At 40.6% G+C, this 9,235-nt stretch overlaps 1 long non-coding RNA gene across 1 annotated transcript; it reads left to right on the forward strand.

Annotated features, from left to right (window-relative positions):
* The first annotated feature begins 1,780 nt into the window (after positions 1 to 1,780).
* On the forward strand, positions 1,781 to 8,007 carry LOC111924754 (uncharacterized). The gene is made up of 4 exons (XR_002861843.2): positions 1,781 to 1,928; positions 3,541 to 3,582; positions 6,387 to 6,531; positions 7,164 to 8,007. It is a non-coding gene; the product is annotated as an uncharacterized LOC111924754 (long non-coding RNA).
* The last annotated feature ends 1,228 nt before the right edge of the window (positions 8,008 to 9,235 follow it).

Raw genomic sequence — 9,235 nt, forward strand, 5'->3', positions numbered from 1 at the left:
CTCAGCTCTGAGTCAGAACTCTTGTGTGAATTCAGACAAGTTATTTAACTTCTATGCATTTAAACTTCCTCATACCTGAAAAATGAATCTGCCAAATGAAGATGCTGCTGAATCATTGAGTGCATTCTGTGTTCCAGACATGAAAACTTTATGGAAATGCAAAGTTTTATTACTGAGCTTTGTTTTGAAGCTGACAAATGAGTCAGATTCCTCTAGCTGTCACCCCACATAAAATAAATGTAATTATATAGTAACTTCATAGCTAGGGACATTTATCTGAGTGAAATTCTATAGCTGCAGTCTGGTATCCCAGATACAGCTTGGCATGCTTTCCCAGGTGCATAGTGGGATCTTTGTTAGGCTGTTCCCCTTAAGATCTGTGTTTGTTTGGGGTTTATTCTGCCTGTCTCCCTCTTAATCTTTCTCTCTCAGGTCATCTCCAAACAGTTCCCAGGTCACTGGGCTAGTCACAATTTTCACATTGGAAAAGCACCAAAACAAGGTATTTCTCCTGCATTGCATGGATCAGTGCCATGGATGCCAGGTAAACTCAGGCCAGGAGCTGCATTCCTGTGCTATCTTCCCTTCCCTATCAATAGCCAAAGCAGCTCCTTAATAGTGAGGGATATTATGTGAGTGCTGCTGATTTTACTACTGTACATCACACACAAGTGTCCTTCAACTTGTCTGCTCCCAATTACTTGTCTGGACTTGTCTGGTCCCAAAAAAATGGAATCAAAATAATAATCCTCTTGGATCTGGCAGATTTAATTACACCTTGCTGCCAGGCCTTTCTGATCCATGCTGGCTCTTTTTCTCCTTATAGAGAAATTTTGCCTGCATCCTCACAGGTGCTGGATGATGCTGGAGGGGCCATTTGGGCAACCAGGAGGAGATACACAAGGCTTGGTATTACAGCTGGGAGCCAATTTACTTCTATCTGCCCAAGCTTGCTGCAGGCAAAAGGATGGGATGAAGGTTGTATGCAAGAGATAACCAGAATAAATGCTCCCAGCAGTAGCACCATGAGGAACAGACTGTGTAGAAAGTACAAACACAGAGACACTTTAGGCAATGTTCATGGTGACTAGATGCCTGCAAGTGAAGAACACTGTGCTGTTCTCTATGAGCAATGTCATCTCCTGGTGTCCTGGATCAGGCCTAGGAGAAAGATCTTTTCTACAATGGATGAAAGAAATAATAAAAATGCACTGAAACCCACATAGATACAAGAATTGCTTCCTGTTTGTGTCAATGTTGCGATCCAAGGAGCACTGTTTGATTATTGCTATGCACCCCGTTTCACGTCTGCAAAAATAAAAATTGGCCCTCTTGACTATTGTGAAATTACTGGGAATTGTAGATGTCCTACTCCAATTTGTGAAAGAAATATCAAATTTAAGCACTCATTCTAAAATGTTGGGTCTGGTACCTTGGGCAAGCTCCAGGGTGGAAGACCATGGAATTGCATCTAGCGAAAGAGTGTTATAACATAGGAACTAAGGCACAACATCTTTGTTCTACATGGTTCAACCTCAGCCTGAACAGTGTTGCCACTGGGGGAAAATAGCTCAGATTCTCATTAAACATTTGCTCAAATGCTGAGAGAGCTGGAAATGCTGTTGGTGATATAAAGTGGAGAGCAGAATAGATTCCCTCATCTATTTCCCACAGCTGATAAACAGTAATGCCCTTCAGTCTCTCCCCAGCTGGCCTGGCTTCAGATGAGTAGCACAGTAATGAGAGCCTCCATATCCCATTAGCAGTTCTCAGGCCATCCGTGGTTCATTGGAGAAATGCCTGCTCCAAGCTGAGATGGATGGCTTCCCCCGTAATGAAAACAGAGCGAGGAGCAGGGCTGCACGAGGAAGACCTGCTTCTATCTCATCCCTGTGCAGGAGGAAGCATACCTGCAGGGGGGAGTTTTGGTAAGTATCTGGTACCTTTGTTTCACCACACAAAGGAAAGACAAATGGTAACACATCCATAATTCTAAGACCAGTTTTGACATAATAGGACAAAATGGTGCCTGAGGATTCCTGTGTATCAAGCAGATGGGCCATCCATTATTTTCCCTCAGGTCAGGGGTCATCCTAAAACGAGAGTCAGCAATCATTTTGCAGGGTATAACAAAACCATTTTTTTGCCTGCTTCTTAATCTCAGAAAGCACTACTGTCCTCTACTTTTGTCCACATACATTATCATTTTTGTCTATTATCTGCATCCCCAGAGACCTAATAGTCTTTTCTTCAGTGCGGCTTGATCTGGAGCAGCTGTAAGCTTTGCTGCAGGCAGTGTCTGACAACTGCTTGCCTCTTGGTCAGTGTCAGCTCCCTGGGGGAGGGTAGGCATTCATTTCATTATTAAAGCATGGAAAAAAATCCTATATTCATTTAGATCCAGAATGAATACGTAATATTTGGAACAAAGGGTCCATGTTCCAGTCCAGCTGGCAGTGCTTTTACCATTGCCACTCTCCAAGCCCAGCTCCTGCTTAAAGCATGCATTAAGGTCATTTATTTAAAAATAATGGAATGTGCTGCAAAAGCCCTTTTCCCTCTGTCAGTCTAAATTTCACCTTCCAACATCTCTCATTGATCCTCAAGCACTAAGAGCTTGAGTGGAACAGCACTTTTGTGAAAATAAAGATTGTTCAATTACAGTGCTTGGGAGAAGAAAGCAATAGCTAAGAACAAGCCCAATGGTGTCTTCTTGTGGTTTGGTTTTGGTTTTTTTTAACCAGGTCTGAGTCTTATTTTGTCATATGTTTTCTCCTTCAGGTGTCAGGTGAGTGCAAATTTTGTTTATAAATTACCTCCTCCATTACTAGGGTAGAAATGGATGTTGATAAAAGGGTTTCTTTTTGGCTTACTACAAGGCACCATAGTACTTCACATGATTAGCCAAGGCTAATCATGTGAGCTTCAAAACTGTTCATGTGCTTTTGCTGCAGTTGTCCAGCACATCTGTTTCTGTTCCCTTCAACTGAGAGATGGAAGAAATGGGCTCTGAACCAGTTGCTCCTCATGATTTCAAGAAGCTAACCCTGAAAATGTGCAGCATTGTACAGGATCAGGATGAAATCTTGACCCTATTGATATTAATGGACACAATAATTTACATCAACAAGACAAGAAGGTAATCTCTGTGATAAAACACAATTTATATTTCACCAGATTACCTTCTTAGGGGCCTTCAAGGTGAGTGAGCAGATGGAGGCTCCATCCTCCAAAGACTATGCTGAAAGGTAACCAAAATTGAAGTGAAAGGCATTTCAAAGGTAAAATCACTGCATCATTTGACACCAACTTTGAAAAAATTTAGGCTGAGATTTGTCTGAAGCAATGGTAGCAACTAAAAGCTAAGCATGAATTCTGAATGACTATGTTCGGAGTGTGATTTATTCATCCACTCATCCTTACTTTAGATGGTGGGATTATCCTTATTATAATTTGTTTTGAAATGAAACCATACCTGAGACATTTTTGTCTTTGTTGGTTAGATTGACTTTTGAATTCAGTTGCTTCAACTTTTTACAGATTTTCACACCTTGGGAAACAAGCTAATCCTGTTACAGGAAGGTAGGAAGTTTTTTTCTTTACACTGCTACTTTTTATATAATCTTTTTGATAACAGAAACAGGGGGGAAATCCAATGAAAATATTTACTGATATCTTCCTTAAAATTTGTATTTGCACAGGTAATTGTCTGTATAACAAACAATTTTCCTCCACTTTCAGACGTGTAAGACAACGCTGTCATAAGCAGAACCAATAGTAAAATTTTTGCCTCACAATTTCCAAATCTTTCTGAAGACATTTTACAGACAGACACTTCAAGCTTTAAGGTGGTGATAACTATTTGGAGGGATTGAGACCAGGCTTGCCATCTCTGCATCATGTACATCTGTTTTCCCTCGCTGCACATGCTTCATTCTAATTACTGTTAATAGGAACTGGTTGTGCAGTCTGAGGAAATCTGAATTAGTTGCTGTTCTTTCAGCAGAGATGAAGATGTTTGTGACTAAATAAAACCCTGCCATTCTGCATGCCTAGCACACAGCATTAATTGGACCACCACCTTGACAATATTAAAAGGGCACAGAGAGGGGGGGAGCAATTTTGCCTTTCTTTTGTACAGTCCACATGAAGGTCAAGAAGACTTGCAGCTGCTTTACTCTGGGACACATAAGAGTGGCTTCCTTCCTGCTTCTGTCTTTCCCTTCCCTTTCATCTCCTACTTTCAGCAGCAAAACATGGAAAACGTACCCAAACCTAACACACCAGGAAAGGAAAGTTGAAAAGAAACCTTTCAATAGCCTTAGATTCTATGCATTATGATGCCCTGGGGGAAATAAAGCTCATCCCAAAGGACACCAGCCCTGAAGACAGGTGGTGTTATACACAAGTTCTTGTTTCTGCCAGCTCAGAGACACACACATAGCTCAGTTACAGAGAGTGTACTGGCAGAGCTGTAGTGGCTGTCAGGGTGCATTGCTGAAGAAATAGGTTGTAAACTGGTATCCCATTCTAAGTCAATCATGTGGCTGTGTCCTAATTTAAAATTATGTAAACCTCATTTGGATATTTTTTTTTAATCTCACCCTAGCTTTTTTATATTATTTTTTGTTCTATCTTGAACATCTCCTATATTAACTTTGGCTTTGTACATGTGCTCCATGCTTAAACTTCCTGAAGACCCTATATCTCACTACCAGCTCTGAGGACTGTCCTGAAGGCTACACCTCACACCAAGCCCCTTAGAAGGCACAGTGCCCTGGCAGAGATGACTGCTGCAGACTTTCCTTGATCCTGACTGGAAGCACCCACTTAAATTGGCCAGAGACTTATAGGTTGGTGTATACCAGGAAATAAAAAGAGTTGGAGCACAGGCTAAAGCTGTTTCCATGACAACTCGTACTGTTTAATTGAATTTTCCCTGCCGCATGTGGCTTTGGCCCATGAGAGCTGTGATCTCCATACAGCGCTCAAATGCTTCACAAGGTGACACACACCATGGGATACTCCACATTTTTATACAGATAAAGATTCCCTGCAGTTTTCCTCTTTTACTTTTGGGATGGAAGAAGCCACATAATTATGACCTATGCACTTACTTTCAGGGTCAGAAGAAGTCTCTTGGAGCTGTTCAGCTTAATATGGACCTTGTCTGGGGAAGGGAATGGGAAATCTGGTGAACAAAGAATCATAGAATGATTTGGGTTGGAAGGGACTTCAGAGATCATCTACTTCCAACTCTGTTGCAATAATCAGGGATGACACCCACTAGACCAGACTACTTAAAGCCTCACACTACCTGGCCAAGTTACTACTCTCTAGTCAACTATATATTTCACAAGAGGGATTGAAGAGACAGTGTCCTGATTCTGGCCAAGACAGGGTTAATTTTCACCTAGTCAAGAGGGAGAATGGCTAGGTTCTGGAGGATATTCTATACCACCTCTCATCATTTTCCAGGGGCAGGGGAAGGACACTCTCTGGGTCAGGGTAGGGCGGTGGAGGAAGTGGTTGGGTATTTTTGGGGGTGGGAACTCACATGCAAATCATTAATTTTGTGTACCCTCTGTCATTCTTGCTATTACTGTTCATTTTCTTATCTCATTGCTGCTTCCAGTAAATCCTTCCTATCTTAACCAAAGATCTTTACCTTTTGTGCCTCCATTTCTCCTCTCCATCCCACTACAGGGGGAGGGGATAAGGAAGGAAGGAGTGAGCAAGGGACACATGGTTAGTCTTAGTAGGGAATGTTAAATTAGGGAGTACCATTCCTTAACTAACAGAGTTATACAGTCTTTCTTCTTTCCATCTGCCTTCTAGCAGCCCAAAGCCACCTGAAGTTTACTCATATCCAGCAATATTTCAATTATTTGCACTTCTCTGCTGGCTTTAAGAGTTCAGTTGGACCCAGGCTGTGGCCAGGTCTATGCTGTCTTTATTTGTTTCTGGAAGATTTAAAACATGGTATTTTGCTTGGGGCAACATTAGCAAAGAGATTTGTTTTAATATTTTATCTGAAATAAAACAAACCAAAACATCACTTTGAAATGTAGAATTTATCACAAAAAAGTCTAAATCAACTGCTCAGTTTATTAGAGATCCTTTTTTTAGAGGGCTTTTTTTTCCAAACACCATAATATTGGATTTTTCAGCTGCATACATACATTGCATGCAAATGTTCAAACAAAAGTATTTCTTGCAAAATGAAAAATGGATCACAGTGAATAGATTCAAGAATATGATGGGATAGGATCACATTTACTCTAATAATGTATAGGCATGTTATGTGCATTACTGTAATCAGGTAACTGGATCTTTTTACCTAAATTTGGCTGGAATTTTATTGTTTTTATTTTGTTTCCCTTCAGAGTGATTAAACTGCATGATTAAGGCTATGGCACCTGGAAAAGAAGCAAATACACAGTGTGCCTGCAATTCAAATTCTTTCATCTATGTATACTCCCTCCCTGGAGCTGGCAGCTGCTACAGGAAACACTGGAGAAAAGGGCAAAAGTAGGTGTTGAAATGCCATTATTCTGCAACCGTTTTCGTTGTACCTGACCAAATTCTTCAAATGGGAAGTGACCTTATGGAAAAACACTGTAAATCAGAGAAGGCACTATATGCTATGTTTGGTCAACACCACTTACTTTTAATGAAACAAAACACTTCCAAGGCCCAGGTGTCTGTGGACATCAGGGGCCAGCCCTGCCTCTCAATCAGGACAAAGTGCATGGGGATTCTTACCCTCTCTTCTGCCCTGGTTGTCATGTGAATAAGTGCCCAGCGAAATGACCTGGAAGGAGCTGAAGGTACAAACTCCACCCAGGACCATGGCCACTTTGAGAAGGTCAGAGTGAGCATGCAGTCCCAGCTCTTCAACTAGATGCAAACTTTCAATTCATTTAGAAAGCCAGGATCTCTATTTCTGCATGAGTTTAGGGCTGAGCTTTTTTCCTGTTCTAGCACATGTGTGGTAATGCCTATGGTGATATATTACTTAAGGTCATGTATATTAGACAGGACCTGAAATTACTGAGTAACACTTGAAAGAAGTAGGATCTAAAGACAGGCCAAAGAGAGATCCAATCCACACATAGTACTTACCTGTTTTCTTTCTTCATGCTCTGCCTTTTGGCACGAAGATGAGAAATTTCTGCTTGTTCTACTGCCACCAGCTGCCAATCCCCTGAGCTGCTAAAGGCCAACCCACCTGCTCCATGTTCCTTCTCACCAGCTAGCGGTAAAAAACACCACTAGGAAAATGATGTTTTCATGCTACAGAAACCAGCAAACCAGAAGAAAAGCAAGGAACAGCTGCTGCCTTGAGAAACCTCAGCCTGAGCTCCAGGCTGAGCACTCATCCCAGCCACAGACTGCAGAGCAAAGCAGGAGCAACAAAAGTGAATTGCTCAAGGGAGTGCAAAAGTTTGAGCATGAGGCAAATGAAGCATGAAAAACGAAGCAGTGAACCAAACAATTATTCACCACTACAAGAAAATCCATTAAAGAAAAACAAAGCCATCTACAATAGCGCAGCTGAGGGAGGTAGAGATGAAAGCATGGAAAACAATCCCCCCCTGAAAAGCTATCTTGAAATTCTTGGAGTAAGGAAGAAAAGTAGGAGAACAGAGAGGGGGAAAAGGAATGGGGGAAGGTAAAATATCAAAATGTAAATTAGTAAGCTTCATCAGAGAACTCTTTCCAAGACATGCAAGGAAAAGACTAAACAAGAGCTACTGCTTCTCTGGGCATAGTGCCATCTCATCACATGCAAGGAGAGAATCTCAGATAACTGAGGTAGAATAACAAATGATCATGGAAATGGTAGGGTGAATGGTGAAAAAAGGGGGTTTTGCCCTATAATCACATTCAAGATATTGTACATTCATCATCACTGTGTAGTTTTGTGAGGGTTTAATTAGCAATGAATGTAATTGAGGTCAGTTTACTGTGTTACTCTGTTACTAAGTAAAACTTTGAACATACTAATTTTGTCAAGTGTCTTTTTCTTCAAAGAAGCTGCTGCTTAGTGCATGGCAGCAGCAGCAGCGAAGATAGTTAGGGGCACATCCCCTTTTTCAGGACTGTCTCCTGTTGAGCTGCATTGACAAAGTCTTACAGACATTTTTCCCCCCCACGATACTCACATATGAAAAGATGCTTGGGGCAATCCATTTACCGTTCCATTTACCATCAAACAGGGTATAAAACTCAGGGAAGTGTACATAGTGACACCAAAAACATGTATGTAACACATTCTGGGATGTCACATTGTTCAGAGCAAAAAGACAAAGGAAGTAAGCTGTCTATAATCCTTGGATATACATGGTAGCAGTCTAGAACACAAAAATAATTTAATATTTATCATGCATTAGCATGAGCTTGCTTCAAATGCCAAGATGTCTATGCTGTCTGCCTATTATGTTTATTGAATCATTTTGATTTCCAAACACATTTATCGTAAGTTGAAACTTGATTGTCTGACTAGGAGAAAGAGAATATTTTCCAAGTCCTAAATGGCAGCTAAAACACAATGAGGTGGATCCAGGAGCTGAAGCTTTTTCTGTAACTCTAGATAGCACTGGGTTACCCCATTTGCATCAAATGGCAAGACTAAAAAGCAGATAAGCTACTGTATTGGAACCTGGATATTTATCCCATATAAAGAACAGTGCTGCAAGGGTGACAGCAGAGATTCCTTCTGTTTGCAGTATGCTATATCTAAAAAGTGAAAGGGCAGGCTTTAGGTATAACATGGGAGATTTAGAGGTGAAAATTTGGATTCATTTCCCTGAAGAAAAATTCCATTTTCCAAATTTTGGGATAGACCAGCTTGCATAAATAACATCAGGCTAGGCTGTTTGCAAGGGTTAAATACTATTAGTTGCTATGAATATTAGCCTAAGATTTACACACATGAAGGCATAATCTATATTTGGAGTCAGCTACCAGTTAAAAAATAATTTAAAATTTGATTTGAACATAAGACTTCATTGCCTCCCTACAAACAGAGTCAACATAACTTACCTAAAACATTTAAATCCAGCTAAGGAAATAGATTAGAGAGATATGAATTGCATGAAGCACTCAGACATTTTAACATCTTCTTAAGAATAGAGATTTTAACTTTTGCCATTATTAATTCAATTCTACTCAGACTCATTTTCCATTTTTTATTCTCTTTAGATGACACTCATTTTGCTTCTATTCAAGA

The sequence above is a fragment of the Cyanistes caeruleus genome, chromosome 1 (assembly GCF_971803275.1).
Source record: "Cyanistes caeruleus chromosome 1, bCyaCae1.hap1.1, whole genome shotgun sequence".
In the NCBI taxonomy this organism is placed as follows: Eukaryota; Metazoa; Chordata; class Aves; order Passeriformes; family Paridae; genus Cyanistes; species Cyanistes caeruleus.